The 22,403-nt window shown below is 45.5% G+C and overlaps 1 long non-coding RNA gene across 1 annotated transcript in view; it reads right to left on the bottom strand.

Annotated features, from left to right (window-relative positions):
* LOC137217868 (uncharacterized) overlaps nt 1-22,403 on the bottom strand; it is a 388,659-nt gene that overhangs the window by 178,304 nt on the left and 187,952 nt on the right. The window lies entirely within an intron of this gene.

Below are 22,403 nucleotides of genomic sequence, written 5' to 3' on the forward strand. Positions count from 1 at the left end.
CATGAACAGCATTGAATCTGAGGCAGTTCAGAACCCTCATAACTCAGCTGATTCATTCCCCCTCCAAGAGGCAGTAAAACACAGGCTTCTTCACGACAAGTCCCTACAAACATTCATAGAACAGGGTAAATCCTTTCATTAACACGGAAGTTAATCTTTTTGAAGTGCTCTTAAGTATTCTTATCTTACAACAAGGCCAAGGAGTCTAGACTGGGTTCATAATTGACCTTCCTTTTGAATACAAAGCTGACGCAAGACTATTCTTCTCATCTATCAACACTTCATCGCTGTTACGTGGGGCTTTATTTTCCCGAGCCTGTTTAGGTCAAATGATTTTGAATCAAAACTAATGACTGGGCTTCCCTGGTGGCGCAGTGGTTGAGAGTCCGCCTGCCGATGCAGGGGACGCGGGTTCGTGCCCCGGTCCGGGAGGATCCCACATGCCACGGAGCGGCTGGGCCCGTGAGCCATGGCCGCTGAGCCTGCGCGTCCGGAGCCTGTGCTCTGCAACGGGAGAGGCCGCGACAGTGAGAGGCCCCCGTACCGCAAAAAAAAAAAACAAAAAAACAAAACAAAAACTAATGACTGTTCAACTAGAAGATGTCCAGATAAAGAGATCACTTCGTTCATTTTCTTGAGAAACCCCACATACAACATTACTTCACTGTCTTTCCTTGGAATCGTTGGTACTTTTGGTATTTATATCCTGATTTGTCTTTTCTTTCTTTATCACTCTCAGTTTTGCCTTGTTTTCCTTTAGACTCCAGATTCCATGAGGTCGTTCTATGGTGTATATCAGAAAGCCCTGCATACTGGAGAGTGAGTACGCTCATTTAGGGTTCCAATGACCTAGGATAATTTTTAGTAAACTTCCCTGCTCTACACAATGGGGAGGAAACTAGATTGCAGAAGATTGTGTGGCACACAGTCCTGAATTCTGATCATGGCCTTGGTGTTTACTGTCCATAGAAACTTGGGACAAATTACCAGTCTGACTCATTTCCAGTTTCTTCTGCTACCAAATGGTGACAGTAAGATTATTTTCTCTGTGTGCCTAGCAATTTATTCTTTCTGTAAAAACAAAATAAGACCATAACTCTACAAGAACTCAGTAGATACTAAAATGTCATATTATCACAAGCTGGGTTTTGTAGTTGGCCTGAGGCATATTCTTATCTATCATAGCTAACACCACGCTTCTAACCAGGTCTGAAGAATGACAGAACAATGAGAATACCCACTCATGGATCTCTTTGATGTGAAAATTTTTCATTTCGGTCTCTGTCAGTACTGGGAAATGTTTCTGCTTTTTCCTTATGCTTCCACAAAATTTTTTTTAAAAGCACTGGCTTGTTTTGCATTGTATTATGAGCTCCAAGAGTTGGGACAAACAAACATTCATGCAAACATCCAAATGGATTCATTTATTTATTGGGTCAGGGACGCTCAAGGTTATCCTTATATCCAAGAACAACTGTTTGGGGAAAGATCATTAAACACTTTAGTACAATCTCAAAATGCCCTCCTTGTTTTTCTAAGGTTGATGTGTAGACACGGAGTATGCAGCACAAGATGGTCAACAAGTGATGGAACGGGGGTTTGGATCACAGAGAACTTCTGATATGAACCACTGCTAACCTTGCATTTAGCAAGAGACAGTAGGAATGCAAACATCCCAGTGTGCCTACACGTGATAGAGCTTTGAAGCACTCAGGTGTGTAGACTCAATTATTCTGAAGCTTTGTGATTAATTAGAGATTTATAAGGAAGAAATGAAAGACCTTATATCTATCTAGGCTGCTTACATGCTGTATGAACATACTCACCTGCTTGGTGCTATTAAGAATTTTTGTGAAAAATCTTATGTTTTCCTCCTAGAGCAATTTCACAATCTTGAATTCTCAGACAGTCAAACACCTCATTCCTCTTGACGGGCTCATTAAGCCCCCCTAACAGACCTTGATAAAACAGGGTATCTCCTTACAGTTTTCTATCATAATGAGTCATTAGGGAAAACTCGAGGAGCTCTACATTTTCAAAGGCAATACTGTAGCCACGAACTGTATTTTCAAGAAAACCAGAATGTATGTAGGAAATAAAAGGATTATATAAAACTCTCTAATGCAAATCACTCTCTTCGTGGTGTATGTAAGCTCCATTTTTAATTAGATCAAAATCTGGGATTCAAAGCCATGATTCCGTGAACAATGGCCATGTTAGAAATATGTATGTGTTGCTTTGTTTTTGGTCCCTGTGCACATTCTGAGGAGAAGTCCCTATATTTAGATTTGTTTTGTCAGTTCACTTGCACTGTTGATTATTATTATTACTTTAACCCGGGTGTAGAGTGAGTCATGATTAACTGCAGAATGCTGGGAGTAAAAACGTAATCGTCCGTTGATGTAGGTGAGTGGCGTAAGATGGATTCTGCTGGGAGTAAGTTTTACTCTAATGTAAAAAAATCACTCAAGTAACTTGTGCTTTTCAATTAGACTCCGTAGCACGATAAAAGGAGCAAAATATGGCTGCTGGCATTGCATTAATATTATGAATATACCCTTAAATGAAAATTGCCCATGTAAGCACAAATGGGTATGGGAAATCTGAGTGTAGGATGCAATCCTGAAAATTGTAATAGACACTCCGTTACCAAATAGAGACAGATTTCAATGTTGTCATAGTTCGTGCCAGCAAGCATTAGGTTTAGAGAAAGAAGTTCACAGTGGAACCCAAGAATTGAAATAATCTATGTGTTATGGGACGTTTAACCTGGTGAAACTATCTTCTAATAGGGCACAGGTCAGAAATGTAGGAATCAGTCCATAATGGCCCACTTGTGATCACAGCAGAAAATCACATCAGTTTTTCCTTAGATCGTCCATGGATAGAATGGATTCATACAATGAAGTAGTGATAATTAATACATATGAACTACAGACCTCAACCTGAATAAATTTAGTAACACAACATTATAAATCAACTATACTCCAATTCAAAAAATAAAATAAAATGGAAAAATAATAAATTGTACATGTAAATTGTTCAAAAAAAATTTACCAGCCATAACACTGAATTAAAAAAAAAAAAAAAAAAAAAAGCAAGTCTGGGATTTCCCTGGCGGTTCAATAGGTAAGAGTTCGCCTTCTTATGCAGGGGCTGTGGGTTCCATCCCTTGTCGGGGAGCTAAGATCCCACATGCCTCGCGGCCAAAACACCAAAACGTAAAACAGAAGCAAGATTATAACAATTTCAATAAAGTCTTTAAAAAAGGTCCGCATCAAAAAACATATTAAAAAAAAAAGCAAGTCAAAGAAACTGTCCAGTGTGGTCACCTTTATATAAATATCAAAAGCATGAAAAGCCGAATAACATATTTATCTTACTAGTATATGTACCTATAAATGCCTATATACCATATGGAAACATATTTGAAGTATTTGTTACTTCAAGCACATGTGAAGTTCATACAGATGAACATGTACACGAGGCGATGTGAGAAAACAAGAGAAGCACGCCTCCTTCAGCTTTGGCTGCTCAGTGAGACCTTCCAGCAGAAATGCGAAGCTGGGGCTCTGAGTCTTCAGAGAAAAGTGCCACGTGGAGGAGTAGTCTGGGACGAGGGCGTGGGAATGGGAGGGAGACCACAGAGCCCTGGGAGGTATAAGAAAGTTGATGTGTAGGGCTGGGGCGGGCGGGGAGATGATGAAAGGGGATGGTGAGAGATGAAGGATGGAATGAACACGCGGGTGAGATTTCATTCCACGTTTCCTGAGTATTCAGTGTGTCCCGGGCACCATTTAGGCGCAGGTCAGGGCATGGCGGCTGTTCAGATCCAAGGGCAAAGGGTCCCACCTTACGGACTTGGAAGTTACATCCTTGAATCATTTTGCTTTATCTTATTTCATTTCGGACCCTCCCCATCCTCAGCCAGGCATGCTGGCGACAACCTAGGGAAGATTCAGAGGAAGGCGGAGGCCAACGGCGGGGAGGCTGCGTGCTGTGCAGACACGATGCACACCTGAAAAGAGCAGGCGCCCAGCTAATGACCAGGTAGCAAGGACTCCGATCCTCGGTTAAGACGAACCCAAGGGAAACAGGTGTGGTCAGAGGAACCCCTGGAGGTGGGAGTGTGCCTCATATTATGGTGAGAAGAATTTCACTGGACACCGAATAGGATATAACGGGGGCGAAACTTCTGATCTAATTTTGGCACTCAGCAGATCTCAGCCAAATTTGCTGTCTTTTTTTTATGATAAGGAAGCATAAGAAAGAGAACACATCGTGCCTTGGCTAAAAAGATACTGTGGCCTTTTAAGACAATAGCATATCCACGTACACACACCACTATATTTAAAACAGGTAATCAACAAGGACCTACTGGAGAGCACAGGGAACTGTACTCACTATTCTCTGATAACCTGCATGGGAAAAGAATCTGAAAAGGAACAGACACATGTATATGTATGACTGAATCACTTTGCTGCACACCTGAAACTCATACAAAATTGTAAATCAACTATACTCGAATATAAAATAAAAACTGAATTAAAGGAAAGACAATAGCATGCAATGAGACGCTGACAAAAGAGGAGAGAAAAACACCCCATGCTGAGTTGTTTCCATTTGGTGTCAGGGAAAGGTTTAGCCCGTAAGAAGGACAAGGTCAATTATAGATTTGGTTGAAGGTTTGACCCAACTCCAAGAAGTGGTCAGGAGAAGGGCAGCCTCAAGTGGGTTCTCTGTTAAAATTGGACCGTGTATTATATTTTAGATGGAAAAGGACATGCCTATTCAAATTACTCTGCAGCATTCCTAATCAGAGGTGTTAGGACCAGAAAGTACCATCCATGTCCAGGGGCCTGGAATGGAAGAGGTGATGTCTACCTGAATGAATTCAAGCCACACGTGTGGCCACGGGCAGGTACGGAAATGTAGCCTAGGGAAAGCGCTGGAGAAAATAAAAAGATTGATTTCTCATAGTGGACACAGATGAGAAGCAAAGGAACATGGTAAGGATGAGGGGGAGGCAGAGCAGAAAGAGAACAAGAGGCGAAACAGATTTCCTTCCGAAAGAACAATGGCCGCATTGGATACCATACTACAGAACTCATGCAAGGGAGGGAACACAAGCCTGGGTTATTTTGCTTACATTTCTAAAAGACCGTGGCTCAAAATATGGACGTTCATAACTATGAAGAATGAACTAAAGCATCCCCAGTATGTGACTGTGCTTGAATCATCCATGGTGTGGACATATGCAATTGTGAGAAAAGGAAACAGGACCGACCCTTTCCAATCATTATTGTAAGAAACTAAAGGTATAAAACCACTACGAGAAGAGCACAGCCCGGAAGGTTGCATGTTAGAATGCACACGCCGGTTGAACGTACTTATAAACTACAGTTACAGGAAAAGTACGTAAGCCTACAGGAGCATCTCTGCCAAAGAATGGAGTCGGCACTTAATGCTCAGAAAGCTAAACACAGAATTACCCAGTGATCCAGCAATCCCACTCCTAAGGACATGCCCCAGGGAAATGAAAACACCTCCACGCAAAAATGTGTACATGCATGTTCATAGTGGCATTATTCACAAGAGTCAAAAGGTGAAAACACCCCAAATCTCTATTAACAGATGAATGGATAAACAAATCATGGTATATCCATACAATGAAAGATTATTCAGTCTTAAAAAGGAATGTAACACTGATACCTGCTACGGTATCCATGGTTCTTGACAACAGGATGCTCAGTGAAAGAAGCCAGTCACAAAAGGACACAGATTGTCTGATCCCATTTACATGAGGAATGTGCAGATTTACAAGTTAAATCCACAGAGAGGGAAAGCGGATTAGTGGTTGCCCAGGGCTGGTGGGGAAGAACACAGAAACGAGGCTTGACTGCTGTATGGGTAGAGGGTGTCCTTTTGGGGCGATGAAAATATTTTGGAACCAGACACTGGGGATGGTTGCACAACACTGCGAACCTATTAAATGTCACTGAATTGTACACTTTAAAATGGTTCATTTTATGTTATGTAAAGTTTATCTCTTCTTCTTTTTTTTTTTTTTTTTTGCGGTACGCGGGCCTCTCACTGTTGCAGCCTCTCCCATTGTGGAGCACAGGCTCCGGACGTGCAGGCTCAGCGACCATGGCTCACGGGCCCAGCCGCTCCGCGGCATGTGGGATCTTCCCGGACCGGGGCACGAACCCGCGTCCCCTGCATCGGCAGGCGGACTCTCAACCACTGCGCCACCAGGGAAGCCCTATCTCATTTTTTTTTTCCAAATGAAGCTCTCCTGTGTGCCACAGAAATAATATGAAACAAAACCCAATAATCTAGTAGCATCTAAGGAATATAGACAAAAGCTTAGAGAGCATTTTTTTAACAGTTTAAGACAAACAAAGGAAAAAGAATACAAGTCCTACTTTTTTTTTTTTTTTTTTTTTGTGAGTCCTACTTTTAAAATGCCAGAGAGTGAGTTGCAGGATGTTTTTTCCTGTTAATTTCAGCCTTATTTACTTTGTAACTCTTTATTGTAAGATAATTATAGGCTTCTTGAAAATTGCCAAAGTTTTAGTCAGGAGAGTTCTGTATACCCTCCACACCACTTTTTCCAATGTTAACATTACATCATCAAAGGACAATGCTAATACCAGGAAATTATTGATAGGACACTATTAATTAAATCAGAGATCTTAGTAAGATTTCTCTAGTTTTACTGCTAGCGTTCAGTTATGGACCGGGATTCCACATTATGTTTAGGGTCTCCTGCAACCTTTGACAGTTCCTCGGTCTTTCTTCATATTTCATGACCATGGGTGACCCCCTTTGGAAAAACAATAGTCACTTATTTTGTATCCTGCCTATGGGGTGTGTTCACAAGCTATAAAGATCTCCAAAGAAGACCTCAAGTGTTTTAACATCCAGGGACTCATCTGAGAAATGGCTGTCCAGGAAACAGGCACAAAGAAACAGCAAAAAATCAGATTCAGGGGGCTTCCCTGGTGGCGCAGTGGTTGAGAGTCCGCCTGCCAATGCAGGGGACACAGGTTCGTGCCCCGGTCCGGGAAGATCCCACATGCCGCGGAGCGGCTGGGCCCGTGAGCCATGGCCGCTGAGCCTGCGCGTCCAGAGGAATATAAGATTTGACCCAACTACAAGAAGTGGTCAGGAGAAGGGCAGATACTAATGGAGATACTAACGTGTCTATGACTGGTCTGGACAAATTCTGCCAAGAAAACCATTTCCAAACAGTTCACAGGGATGAGACTCTGCTCCGATGCACTTTTCTGTTCCTTCACATCTCCTTCTGTGCTTTGTTCCCACAGTCAAGGGTGGTCGATGATGACACTTGGAGCCCAACAGAAGATGGGCTCAGCCTCGCCAAAGACAGAAGAAATAGTTCTTTAAAAAGCCTTGTGTGGGAACTTCCCTGGAAGTCCAGTGGTTAAGACTCCACGCTTCCATTGCAGGGGGCACAGGTTCGATCCCTGGTCGGGGAACTAAGATCATGCCACACGCCACGGCCAGAAAAATAAAATTATAATAAAATAAAATAAAATGAGCTATACTAGGGTCGGGGTTTAAAAAAATAATGTGTATTTAAAAATAAAGTAAAAAAATAAAAAGCCTTGTGTGTGTGTGTGTGTCTGTGTGTGTGTATGTTTGTAAGAAACATGGCTCCAAAGATGTAGGGCAAAATTCACTGTGTGTTCATCATAAGCATGTATGATATGAAGAACTTACTCTTCACTTGACCTTGCTTTATCTTCAGATGTTAATATTGGGTTGGCCAAAAAATTTGTTCAGGTTTTTCTGTAAGCTATGAAAAACCCAAACGAATTTTTGGGCCAACCCAATACTTGACCCATAAAGAACTTATCAGGCAGAGGTGCAACTCTTTTCCCCTTCTCTCCTATACACACCTGAGATTATGTGGACAATAAGAGAAATTTCAATACATAAAATAAAATCTTCGGGACTTCCCTGGTGGCGCAGTGGTTGAGAGTCCGCCTGCCGATGCAGGGGACACGGGTTCGGGCCCCGGTCTGGGAGGATCCCACATGGCGCGGAGCAGCTGGGCCCGTAAGCCATGGCCACTGAGCCTGCGCGTCCGGAGCTTGTGCTCCGCAACGGGAGAGGCCACAACAGTGAGAGGCCCGCGTACCACAAAAATAATAATAATAATAAAATAAAATAAAATAAAATCTTTCTTCTTCTCCTCCTACTTGGAAAAGAAATTCTTTATATCTTAAGGAAAGCCCTTATGTTCAAATGATTAATAATAGTTTAGTTGCCCAATGCTCATTTTTTCCCATCTAAGATAGCCTTTTAGCCCAGAACATTTAAAACATTCACACCTGAAACACTAATACCTCATCCATTTAAAGGGAAAGACACAACCTTTGGGAGAATATTATAATCTTCCAAGTGTTTGTATGGAGACGAAAACTCTGTGTCTATGAAATTGCCCATCATTTACAGAAATATGATTGAAAATATTGGTCTAGAAATGGAATTAAAGAGCACGCAGTTTTGTGGAGTGGGATGATGGAAAATATAAGAATACTGAGGTAGAAACGAGCTTTGCCACTTCAGCTATAAGCACTGAAATATCACTTGTACTCTAGTAATACTGGGTTGGCCAAAAAGTTCGTCTGGGTTTCTGTAAAAGGTTACAGAAAAACCCGAATGAACTTTTTGGCCAACCCTATGAGATGTATTACAAAAAGCAATTTAGGTGGAAGATAGCTGGAAAATGAAGGAATCAAACATTCCCAGCTTCCTGTGGAATATATGCCAGAGGCGTAACCACTGAGTAGAACTTTCAAAGACATATTTCAGTCTACAAACCTGAACCTGTCCAATTTTATAATCTTCGGTGAATATTTTCATATCCCTGAGATCTGTTGAGCTTTGGAAGGGTTGATTATTTTTTCCATCCCATCACAGCTTTGGGGGAAAATACTGTTACTTTAGAGTTGATACCTTATTTATCTGGCACTGAGAAAGAAGTACTTACATGTATTATGATGCTTTGAAATGATTCATTAGAACTGTTACAGAAAAATGGAGTTCCTGGGTTCCAGCCATGAAGCAGACAGATTACCATTGTGCCATTTAAGTAATACTTTATAAACCCATTTGTCACCCAGAAGAGGTGTCACATGTAATCTGATTCGTTGGAGGTAATGGATTAGGTGAAATGTACTTACATTTTCAGTAACACGCGCGAAATAACTAACTTAACCCATCGGAAAACCGCATTTTTATCTCTTAAATCTTATTACACTCCCCGGGGCCAACAGAAGAATAGGTATTTGTAGTTCAACTGACATCAGCAGGGGCTAACGTCACGATTAGCTCCCACAAATTTTAGTCAAACCAGCCCCGTTTAGGCAGTTTGCTTGACATAAGAAGACTTGTATGGCCATATCCACAGTATATAGTTATCCACATAGGCACATGTGGCCTTGTGTCAAGGAAGCATTTCCTTACTTGAGACAGATATTATAACTAGGAAAGCATCTACGTGAAAGGCTCTGAAGGTCTGATTAACCAACAGTTCTTAACAATCTTGAATGGGCAAAGCAACATGCAGTGGACAGTTGCCATATTGTGGCCTAAGATCTACCACTTCTGGAGGCTGGGGAGACCAAGATCAGGGAGTTACCATGGTTACGCTCTAGGGTCTGATAAGCCCCTCTTCCTGCTTCATTTAGTGCATCCTCACAACAGGGAAAGGAAGCCAGCTGTCTCCTCTGATGTCTCCTGTTGGAAGGCAGCTAATCCCTTCATGACGGCTCCACCCTCATGACCTCACTACCTCCTAAAGGTCCAATCTCCAAAACCTATCACATTGGGGATCAGGGTTTCAACGGATGAATCTGGGGGGGGGGGGCACACAACATTCAGTCCATAGCAGCATCTAAATGTCCTTTGTGGGGAACTGTCTTGCTCCCATTGCATGTAAACTGAGTGCAAAGGTAGATCGAGTTGGGACTTCCCTGGTGGTCCAGTGGTAGAGAATCTGCCTTCCAATGCAGGGGACGGGGGTTCGATCCCTGGTCAGGGAACTAAGATCCCACATGCCACGGGGCAACTAAGCCCACATGCCACAGCTACTGAGCCCGCGCACCTCAAAGAGAGAGCCTGCGTGTCACAAACTACAGAGCTCATGCACCCTGGAACCTGCGTGCCACAGCTAGAGAGAGATAACCCACATGCCACAACTAGAGAGAGATAACCCGCATGCCACAACTAGAGAGAGATAACCCGCATGCCACAACTAGAGAGAAACCCAAGCAGACCGCACGTCAGCACAAGAGGATCCCGCATGCCTCAACAAAGATCCCGTGTGCTGCAGCTAAGACCCGATGCAGCCAAAAAAAAAGGAAAATAAATAAATAAATATTTGTAAAAGACCTATTTAAACAAAAAACAAAAGGCTGATCAAGTTGACCATCTCCCTTTTAGGAAACCAAATGGGACAGATGTACCCTCTTCCTGAGAGGTGGGCATCTGACCTAAGCCCCTCCAGTCAGGGCATCACCTCTTGAGCACATGACGAGGATGAGATGGACGGTCGAAGCACAGTCACTGCAGACCAGTCTGCTGGAGGGAAGGCTTCCAGAGACCTCTAGAGACCTCTTGGTTACCCCTGATCCCCAGTGTTGAGCTCCAACCTCACATGGATCTCATGAACCTTCTTGATGATCTTTCTACCAAATTGCAGAATGAGCTTCATTCTCTTTCAGCCAAAACCCGAAGTGATGCAGACATGTCCAGTTGGAAAAGATAAAAACCTGGAACACTTGCATAGAACTCCTCTCACGGATATAAATTTCATTCATAAAGCATGACTGGAAAGGCAAACTTTACACGGATTAAGTCTCTCTCATTTTAAAAAATTGATCACGTTCAACAGAACACTGGATGAAACGCTAACTCGTGTCACTTTTAAAAAGGTAAACTTTTATGTTGATTCCATGTAAATTTCAACGTGAAGATGGCTGTTGGCTGATTTGGATTAAAATTCACAATTGTGGCGTTGCCTCTGGCGGGTAAACATGAATGCCGGTTTTGGCCATCCGATGGAGGGCAGCTTCTTGGTTTTTTTTTTTTTTTATAAGCAGGTTCTTATATTTTTTTTAATTTTTATTTATTTATATTTATTTTTGGCTGTGTTGGGTCTTCGTTTCTGTGCGAGGGCTTTCTCTAGTTGCGGCAAGCGGGGGCCCCTCTTCATCGCGGTGCGCGGGCCTCTCACTGTCGCGGCCTCTTTTGTTGCAGAGCACAGGCTCCAGACGTGCAGGCTCAGTAGTTGTGGCTCTCGGGCCTAGTCGCTCCGCGGCACGTGGGATCCTCCCAGACCAGGGCTCGAACCCATGTCCCCTGCGTTGGCAGGTGGACTCTCAACCACTGCGCCGCCAGGGAAGTCCTAGCTTCTTGTTTTGATTGCAACCGAGGGTTAAAACCATGTCAGAAGATGGTACTCATGGAATAGAATCAGAATCTCATGGTTCCCTTTGCCAGGTGACAACAGTATGTGTCAAATAACAACAGGGTTCTCCAGTGAACCTTTACTTGAGGCTGTCATTCCTACTTAGTTTCCTGTATCTCCAATCTTAACCCTTCCCCGTGTTCTCCAAAATAAATAAATAAATAAACTAGTCAGAGAAATATTTACAAAGAGAAATCTGATCATGACCATGACTTTGACATCTTCCCATATCTTTTAGGATGAGCTCTGAAGCCCATACCATGACTTTGAGAATACAGTCCCTGCTACCGCCAAGCCTCCCCTCCTGGCGCCTCTCCCTCCCGTGGTCTCTGCCCACTTCACCCCCACCAGCCACGCGGCATTTATTTCTGTGCCTCTCACATCATGGGGCTCCTGCCACGTGGCTCCTCTAGGCTGAAGTACCCTCAACCTCACCCCATGCCTCCCAATCTCACTCCCACCTCCAACACCCACATTTGCAAATTTCCACTCATTCTTCCTGCCTCAGCATAGCCTGTCTTTTCCCATTTTCCTGCCACGTCACTGAACACCCTGCCGTTTCAGTTTCCCTACTTCTCTTCTGAACTGTAGAGCTCACTTGGCTGTATCCTGTAGTGGAAAGTAACAGGGGTCTCTTGTTCACCGTTATATTCCTAAGACCTAGTGTCACTCCCAGCTCCGAGCGGGTGCCAAGAAACGTATTTGTTAATGGCCTATGACTCGGCCATAAAGAAGAAGGAAATGCTGCCGTTTGCAGCAACATGGATGGACCTAGAGATTGTCATACTAAGTAAAGTCAGTCAGGCAGAGAAAGACACATATCATTTGACATTGCTTATATGTGGAATCTAAAATATGATACAAATGAACTTATCTACGAAACAGAAATAGAGTCACAGATGTAGAAAACAAACTTATAGTTACCAGGGGCTGAGGTGGGGAGGGATACATTGGGAGACTGGAATTGACATATACACACTACTACGTATAAAATAGATAACCAATAAGGACCTACTGTACAGCACAGGGAACTCTACTCAATACTCTGTAATGGCCTGTATGGGAAAAGAATCTGAAAAAGAGTGGATATATGTGCATGCATAACTGATTCACTTTGCTGTACACCTGAAACTCACACAACGTCGTAAATCAACTCTACTCCAATAAAAATTTTAAAAAAGAACTGTTTGTTGTCAGCATCCTGTGGCAGGAACAGCAAACCCTGATCCCCCGATGAGCTGACAGATGGCGGGACCACCGCTATGGCCTCCGTCCATATCCTCAACCCTAACCGACTTCTGAGAGCACCACCTCTGTCACACTTGGGGACGGAAGTCCGCCTGTTTACCAGGTATTGGAGGGTAGTTACTCAAGCAAGATGGGCTCTTTGTCATCCTCGTAGAAACGTTGTCATTACCCTGCCTTAAACTAGTGAGCACCCCCCGTCACCGCACTGTACACGAATCCTACCACAGAGCTGTGAAAATGAAAAGGCTACCTCTATGTAAGTCAGCCTAGCACAGGACCCTGAGAACGTACACACACGTAGCTGTAACAGGAGAGAGCTATCGAGGCCCGTGGCACACGAGAGGAGCTCTCTCAGTCACTGAGAGATGGATCAATGTTCTACAGGGACGCTGCTACCTTGAAATGTTCCGTGATTACATTCTGGGAAGCATGCTCCTTTCTGCACAGTTTTGCTACGAAAACATTTAAAATCTCTGCTTAAAAAATGGGGCCAGACTGACATGTTTTATGTGAAATAATTAGGAGAATTTGAGAAGTGGTAATTTTGGTAATTACCAAATAGTGTGATTCTTTCCCAATAAAGCATATGTCAAATTACATTAAAAAAAATCACTAGGTTGTTCTCCCTTTAAAAGATTTTACATATGCAGAATACAAGTTTAAATATGCTAATGCTTTCTCCCAGTATTGTATTTAAGTAATTGTTTTTAAAAACAAATGAGGGCTTCCCTGGTGGCGCAGTGGTTGAGAGTCCGCCTGCCGATGCAGGGGACATGGGTTCGTGCCCCGGTCTGGGAAGATCGCACATGCTGCGGAGTGGCTGGGCCTGTGAGCCATGGCCGCTAAGCCTGCGCCTCTGGAGCCTGTGCTCCGCAATGGGAGAGGCCACAACAGTGAGAGGCCCACGTACTGCAAAAACAAAACAAAACAAAACAAAACAAAAAACCACAAATGATCTTGACTGCTTCTCAGTTTCACTTCTTCCTGTGAAATTTCAAGCTCTGCAAGTTTCTTCTGCTCTCTCCCCAGTGATTGTTTCAGACAAAAATCACATTTTTTTTTTGCAAAGAAGTAGCATGGGAGAGGGTATGGGAAGTGATGCCGGGGAGTTTTGCTCTCGTATGAAAAAGATTTCTGTGCATCTGATTCCTGTAGGTAACGTTTTCCATTATAGGTCTTCTAGAAAGAGGACTATTTGTTCTGGTAAGTCATCCTCATTTATCCCTGTGAACTCTGTAAGCATTTATCAGCCTTCTCATGCTTATTCATATGTTGTTGGTAGCACGCTATTCTTTCAATACAAAAAATACCAATACGGAGCTGATGTCACAAAGCATACGTCTGTTTTGTTTATCCTTCTGAGTGACAGGGATCATTACTGATTTGGGCCAATATAAATAAATGCACTCCACAGCCGTGGACAAATGAAGAGAAACTGGCTGAGGCAGGGGGAGAATTTAGGCTTTCTTCATAAATGATCCCAAGTGTCTACCTGAGCTAACTGGGAATGAGCTTCCCAGGGTAATCGAAACAATGAAAGAAACGATAAAAGTTACTCTCCTGCTATTCCAGAATGGGAATGTCCGCTGGCTCAGAGTCACAGAAACAAGAAAAGGTGGAAATAGTCTCTGTTTGTGTGAAATACAGACCATAGTCTCCACACACCTAGCTCTCAGAGAACAGCAGAGGGCTGAAGAGTTTTCGCTGAATAAACACTCCATGTCAAGGGACTGCAGTAGCCTCGTCAAAGGCTTGCTGTACACAAGTCAATGTTGGGGCTCAAAATTATGACACTGATATTAAGACAAAGAAACGCTTATATTTATAAATCACTTGAGTGATAAAGTGGTACTTCACAGGAGAAGTAGCATGCCTACTGCTAAGGACTGAATTGTGTCTCCCCAAGTCCGTATGTTGAAGCCCTAACCCCCAATGTGATGGTATTTGGAGGTGGAGTCTTTGGGGAGTAATTAGGTTTAGATGAGGTCATGAGGGTGGAGACCCAGGATGGGAAGAGTAAAGAAGAAGGAGGAGGGGCAGGAGAAGGGTGAGGAAGCGGGGAGGAGAGAGAAGAGGAGGAGGGGGAGAAGGGGAAGGAGAAGGAGAAGAAGGGGAAGGGGAAGGGGAGGGGGAGGCGAAGGGAAGGGGAAGGGAAGGGGAAGGGGAAGGGAAGGGGAAGAAGAAGGGGAAGGGAAGGGGAAGGGGAAGGGAAGGGGAAGGGGAAGAAGAAGGGGAAGGGGAAGGGAAGGGGAAGGGGAAGGAGAAGAGGAAGGAGGAGAAGAAGAATTCTTTCTGCACCATGTGAGGACACAGCAAGAAGGTGGTCATGTGTGAGCAGGAAGAAGGTCCTCACCAGAACTCAACCGTGCTGGTACCCTGATCTCAGGCTTCCAGCCTCCAGAACTGTGAGCAATAAATGTTTGTTGTGAGGCCGCCCAGTCTGTGGTGTTTTGTTATGGCAGCCCACGCTGACTGAGACAAAATAATCCCACAGTGAATTGAACACACCCACCCTCAGGTGCCCTCAGCTCTATAAATGCAGGGGTATCGGTGTTCCAGGGAGCCAGACCATATCCTGAGTTCAGCGCCCAGGTTAACTGTCTTAATAGATCCATAAACATACTGACGGTAAGGGGTGGGAGTGATCAGGGGTACTAGTCACCTAATTATGCAGAAGAAGAAACTGGAAGCCAGAGTGGTTGAGTGACATGGGTACCATCACACAACTAGTTAATGGCAGAGATTCAAACAGGACCCGCCCTCCTGACTCCCAGCCAGTATGGTTTCAACTATACTCCAGCGCATTAGTCCTGGGCTTTCCCTCTGTAGATGATGATGTAAAGAAGGTTTCAATAATTCCACTCCCCCTGTATATGAGCAGCAGCCTATGGGGCCTTCCCAGTACAGACCACTCCATCCCCTGCCTCTTGTTTGTAGAAAAACTTCCGCCTCCTAGGCCTTCCCCAAGTTCCAAGAACAAATTTAATCATAGAAGTGAGAAATGAAGAAATAAAGGAAAATGGTCAAGCAAAATAAATTAATAATAGTTTAGTCATTAAAGAAAGCCAAGGACTCCATTCCTCCAAGGACTATAGATCATATTCCGAGCCACGTCCTTTGAGCTGTTTTGCAGATACTGAAACCTCCACCAGGGAAGAAGTCAACTGCATGCTGCCCACCAGCACGGAGACCCCAGACCGGCTGGAGCCGGAAGGCTGAGGATGCCAACTCCCGATGACCTCACCACCAACCAATCAGAACAGTGTCCACCAGCTCATCACACAGCCCACAGCCCCACTCCCTCACCCTGTCTTTTAAGCCCTTTCCCTGAAATCCATCGGAGACTTTGGACCTTTTGAGCATGGGCTGCTTGCTCCCCTTGCTTGGCCCCTGCAACGAACACTGCATTTTCCTTCACCACAACGTGCCGTCAGGAGACTGGCTTTGCTGTGCCTGGGTGAGTGGCGCCAAGTTTGGTTCAGTAACAACCTTACAAATAATTCAATATGTACATATGTGTATGCACGCAGGACTCTGTGGATATAAGCACATCCGTAGAAGTATGCACATGTGAAAGGCATGAATAGGCCCGTTTGATAATAAATTGCCAGGAGGTAATGTTAAAAAAACAGTCAATCCTAAAATAAGAGGAAGGTCACATCTGGATGCCTAGATCCACTGGACTCTTGTCCCTTTCGGTGTTTTCTACCGCTAAATGGATCATCAGAAACAGAGAAACTCGACAGAACGCGTATGACAGATTTAACTCCTTCTGTCGTCAGTCTCCCTTTTGAGTTTTGGGAGACCAGACTCAGCGAACGACCCGAGAGTGCTGAATACATACGCTGTGCCGTGTTCTTTAAAGCTCTCACCGCACCTAAAGCTCACGACAGCCGCACAAAGGACATACCAACCACGTTCTGTAAAAGTTAGCAGACCAGTAGGTCCCTCCCTCACGGGGGCATAGAGCCCAGTAGTTTGAATTCAACTCCTTTTAATCTTCACAAGACTGACTGCCCCTAAAGCCAGAAAGTGCAGGATTTATCCCTGTGTCTCCTGAAATCACTGGTAAGCTAAACCCTCTATGCCTTGGATTGAGAAATTAAGAGTCTCTTTCTATTCTTTGCTGCTTAAAAGAATGCTCTCCAAAATCGTTTCCAATATATGGGGGGCAACATGGTATGGCGGGTAAGACTCTGGGCTGTGACCTTGGCCCCGTTTGCAGCACCCACCCATCACCCCTCCCTGCTAGGTCTCTCCATGCGGGAACCTGCTCACACTGTTTCATGTCTTTGTCGTCTTTGGTCTCAGCTCCTGGGGCAGAGCTGTCCAGGGATCCATCTGCCTGCTCTTGACTTTCTTTGTGAGGAAGGACTTTCTCGCATGTTGAGTCAGCTCTTTAGAAGGTAGGTCCAGGTGCTTCTGTCCTACTCAGAAAGCCCAAGGGGACAGTTTCTCCCCTCCCTCCTCTTCCAAGTCAGGGGACAGGTGCCTGACCTGAGCTACACCCATCCAGACACCCTCCCCAGGAGGCATTTTCTCATCCTGGCCTCATCTTCCCATCCTACCCCGAAACAAGGATTCCTACCCATAAAACACTCATGGGGTGTATGTGAGGACACCTCCCGGGAGATATAATCTTAGGTATGATCTCAGGGTGGAACGAAACGTTCTTTCTACTGAGTTTTCAAAGGCACTGTCATTCTTTTTCGAAAGGATGAAGGCGTTCAAAGGTCTGAGAGTTCAGGCAATTGTTGGGCATCACCCCTCGGCAGAGGGTTTCATGAGCTGGCACCATGAAGGTACATAGGCCGGCAGGAGAGAACAGAAGAAAGAGACCCGACGCAGGTTTGGCCGGAGGCTGCTTCAAGGGCCCCCTGTCTGAGACACGCTGGCTCTTAATAGCTGGGGAGTAACGTGGTGACCAGGACAGAAATCAAAGTCAAGGTGGTTCCATGGGGGACAGAGGTCAAAATGTCCATTGAGCAAAGAGACTGGGGAAAAAAGGCCAATATTCTGCGGTGGCACCTAGAGCAACAAGCAAATGATACCCAGGAAAAATGGGGGAGATGGATTATCACGCATTTTGTTTAAAACCCACTCTTAATAAGGCAGGCAGTGAATCCAGTGAAGATCTGAGCATTCATGTCGTGTCAGGAAGGGCGCCCAGCCAACTGGTAAGACTCTGAAGCAGACGCCCTCCGTGTTCAAACCCTAACCACTCAGTTCACCAGAGGGGGGACCAGCTGTGGCTTCGTGGAGAGCCTTGCAAAGGTTTCCGAAATCTGGGTACGTGACAGGGAGCACGAGACTCCACGGAGCACCCTCATATAGTTTCCTTTTTGAAGATAAAGGATGTGGTTCATCTAGAGAGAGACAAAGCGAGAAACAGAGATCAGTAAACAGAAAGGGAGACACAGAAACAGAAAAAGACAGAGAGAGACAGACAGACAGGCAGAACCTGAACACATGGGAGGTCCAGAAGACGTTTCAGGCATCAGGCACCATCTCCCATGCTTCATATTTCCACATAGGTCATGTTTTGTCTCAGAATTAAACCGTCAAGCTCTGTGCAAAGCATTTTTTTTCCCCATGAGAATTCAAACCATAAGTTTCCAACATGCGTTTCCGCTCCTCCAGCCATGTCATCAAGCAGCCCATCTAACTGGTTACATCGATTGCAAACCATCGGTGGACAAAAACGGCCATGGGGGTCTCCAGAGGAGTTCTGGACTGAAGGAGTACATCCTAACTCCCATGGCCCTTGTCTAGACCAAGAGCCAGAAAACATTTTTAGTTTCTTAAGGAACCTCCATACTGTTTTCCATAGTGGCTGTAATACTGTAAAGCAACTACACTCTAATAAAAATTAAAAAAAAAAAAAAAAGCATCAGAAACCACATTGCCAGGTGATCGCGATAGAGCTTTTGTAACCCGGCAGTAAATCAACTCCGTGTGTTCGGGCCGGTACAGACGGGGCTGCCAGCTTCACACGGGAGTCCCTCTGCACGGGACTATCTCTGCCAGAAGGGTAGGGCTGCGCGCTACACCGGGGGCTGGTGTGGTCTGCACACTCAGGGGAGTGGACACCCTAGGCACGACCCTCACTGCCTGAGGGTATTCAGGGTAGCTTCCTCTCCCCTGAGCAGGGTGGCTCTCAGGTAGCTACTACCAGTCTCCCAGGGAATCTGCAGTTCCACTGAGACCCAGTGGCCCACTGGGGTAGCCCTCGTGAACGCACTTATTGGTGTGGGAGGTTGAAGCCTAAGATGTACCCCGAGATCCCTTTCTGCTGGTGTAGAGTGGGCTCCTCTTGAGAATGCGTGGGACCTGTGAATATGGTGAATGTCACTCTCTCTCTCTTTTTTTTAAATAACCTATTATTATTATTAGTTTTAAGTTGTGGTACAAAACACGCATAACGTAAGTTGGACCACCTTAACCATTTTTCAGTGTGCGTTTCAGTGGCGTTAAGTATATTCACATCGCTGTGCTATCATCGCCACTGTCCCTCTCCAGAAGCTTTCTATTTCCCGAAACTGAAAATCCATACCCATTAAACACTAATACCACGTTCCCCCTGCACACAGCCCTGGCAACCACCATGCCACTTTCTGTGTCTATGAATGTGATCCTCTGCGTACTGCACTGAGGTCGAATCACACAATGTTTGTCTTTGTGTGTCTGGCTTATTTTACTGAGCATGATATCCTCCAGGTTCACGCATGCTGTAGCCTGTGTCAGGATGTCCTTCTCAGGGTTGAATTTTATAAATACTGCGTTTTGCTTAGCCACTCTTCTGTCAACGGACACCTGGATTGCTTCCACCGTGTGGCTACTGTGGACAAACATTATTTTTATAATACTGTGGTTTGATTTCTACCCCCATGCAAAGGAATACCGAGGCTGAGGGGGTGGCGTAAACTGTGCACACAAGCTGAGAAGTAGGCTCCAAACCCAGGACTGTCTGCCTGCACCCACTACCCCTTTTCTCTCCATCTTTCCGTACTTTTTATTCCTACGGAAGGGTGGTGTTGTTGTTTTGCTGTTGTTTGTTTGTTTCAGCGTGAGGATCAACAACGTGAATGTCACCCTGTGGGCTAGGTTCCTCACTGGTTGACTTTTGAGTCCATCAACTACCCTGGGTGGGCCTGACCTAATCAGAAGAAAGGTAGAGTCAAAAAGATAGGATCCTACAGGCCTGGAAGAAAGGAAATAGCCGTGATGAGAAACGACCAGGGGCTCACATGGCAGGGACTGCAGGAGCTGAGAGTGGTCCCTGGGCCACCCTGAGCAAGTTTTTGTTTTTTGTTTTTAACCTTGGTTTGTACCATTAACATTCACACTTTGCAGAAACTTGTTGCCCTGAATGGTAGGGAACTTCTCAGGCTCCTAGATGTCTCCACTTTATGTCTATATTGTTATGGGCAGTGTGACTCTGAATGTCCCACAGGAGAGGTCGTAATCCCCCTCCCCGCTTTCCTGCCGTGATCACTGACTCACCCCGGAGGAATCTGGCCTGGCAAAGGCTCCTACTTAGAATCACGGTCTCCCCAGTCAACGCACTCTGCACTAAGCTTCAGCGGGTCCCCGGCATGGACAAATGTCCATAAAAAGAACCTCGATAACCTCAGATCCTAAGAGCGTTGATGGACCTTTGTAAAAACCACGGTGCCTGTCCAGGGTGGGCGGCACGGCAGGACCTAGATTTTCTCTTTTCTCAAAGTAATCACATACCTTGAGGTGCAAGGTGTGAAGTAATTAAACTTGGTTTTGTCGCAACATGGTTCTGTGACAAAAAAAAAAAAAAAAAAAAAAAAAAGCAAGAGGGTGGTGTGAAAAACAAGCCTATTTTCAGCTCTGTGTTGCTAATCATCTGCTCTCACCCCGGGGGCCTGCATGGGATCATCTGATTTCTTTCCCAAGCAAAGAAAACAAATGAGAAGCAGTTCAAGCCTCCTGGTTGGCCAGCCCCTCATTCTATTTCCGCGTCTTTGTGCCAATGGCTGAAGGATTTCAAGGGCCTCTGGCAGCACCCCAGTGATGGGGGGTACGGGCCATATTGGGGATTTTCAAGGAAAATCAAGTTCAACAGAAAGGAAACAGCCTCTTGGCTCTTGCAATCCTTTAGTTTGGAAGGCAGCCTATCGCCAGGACCCGGGAAAGAAGTGTTGGTGTCATCAGGATGCCAGCATTGGGGTCTGTGTGTGCTTCCTGTGACCACCACCTGGATGTCTGTAAACAAGGGAAGTGCATCCTCTCCCGGCTCTGGAGGCCAGAAGTGCAAAGTCAAGGTGTCCGGAGGCCTGCACTCCCTGTGAGGCTCCAGGGGAGGGTCCTTCCTGGTTTGTGGTGGCTGCTACAATCCTTGGTGCTGACTAGCTTGTGGCCACCTCACCTCAATCTCTGCCTCTGTCTTTGCTTGTTCTTTTCTGTGAATACTTCTGTCCAAACCTCCCTTTCCTTCCTCTCATAAGGACACCAGTCACTGAACTGACGGCACGAGGATGATTTCCAACCAAGACCCTTAACGAATGACACCTGCAAAGACCCTCTTTCCAACTGAGGTCCCATTCTGAGATTCCCAGGGACGTAAATTTGGGAGAGGACCCTCTGCAATCCACTACATGATGTCCCTCTCTGTCTCTCTGTCACCTTTCTGTGGCTCTCACCTTGTCCTGACCTCCAAGGAGCTGAGAGGTCGTCTCTGGCAGGAGGAATGAAGAAGTGTGCTATTCCCAGCACAGCGTGTTATTTATAGAGTGACACTGCCCGGGGATCACACGCCTGCCCCGAGAGCCCTGGGATCACACGTCAGCCTCAGACATCAGGACAAAAGTTAAAACCCGCAGCAATGGGTTGGGGAACTGGCATCACCACGGCCAGGCTGGTCCTTCTCTGATTAATGAGGCCAACGGCGAAATACCAGGTCTCGCGTCCCCGTAACCGGGTAATGTTCTCCCACGAAAACGTATCAGCTCTGTCAGAAGCTTTGCCCCAGTTCCTTCTCTTCTCATTTGTGTTTTCTACCTTCAGGTTGGAAGGATACTTAGCAGTCCCCCTTCCCTGCTGAGTTCCTTTCTGGGAGCTGGGTCCCGGGAATCCGCAGCGCCTGTCCGTCAAAGGGACACAGATACAAAAGGTCTGCTCGGGGGCTGCCAGCCAAACCCAGGGGGGCCGTTCCGGTGCTGAGTGAACATTCAGGCTGGATTATCTCCGCTTTGGGGGACGCTGGGAGACACCAAAGGAATGTGTCTAGGACGTCACGAGATCTCGCGGCCGGTGGGCAGAAAGCAGTGGTGCTGGCAGCGACATGCCAGCCACAGCACAAAAGCAAAGAGAGACCCAGTGTATATTTTGGCCGAGGGCGAGAAACCAAGGGTGATCTCTGCGGAGCCGGGGGTGACACAACTGCTGGTTTCATCTTCAGCGGGTATTGATTCAAGCCACTGAATGACACTCAGGCATGCACGGGGGTATCACGGTGATGGAGGAAAGTGTGAGAACCGTGGGGCATTTTCCTGCCTTTCTGGTAACAGATACCTAAGAAAACCTGATAATCACAGTGACTGTGGTAAAGCTGTGTGCCTATGTAGTGATTTTCTTTATGGGACCCTGCCCTTGCCTCAGAGGGAAGGCATCCTCTTAT

This window comes from Pseudorca crassidens, chromosome Y (assembly GCF_039906515.1).
Source record: "Pseudorca crassidens isolate mPseCra1 chromosome Y, mPseCra1.hap1, whole genome shotgun sequence".
Lineage (NCBI taxonomy): Eukaryota > Metazoa > Chordata > Mammalia > Artiodactyla > Delphinidae > Pseudorca > Pseudorca crassidens.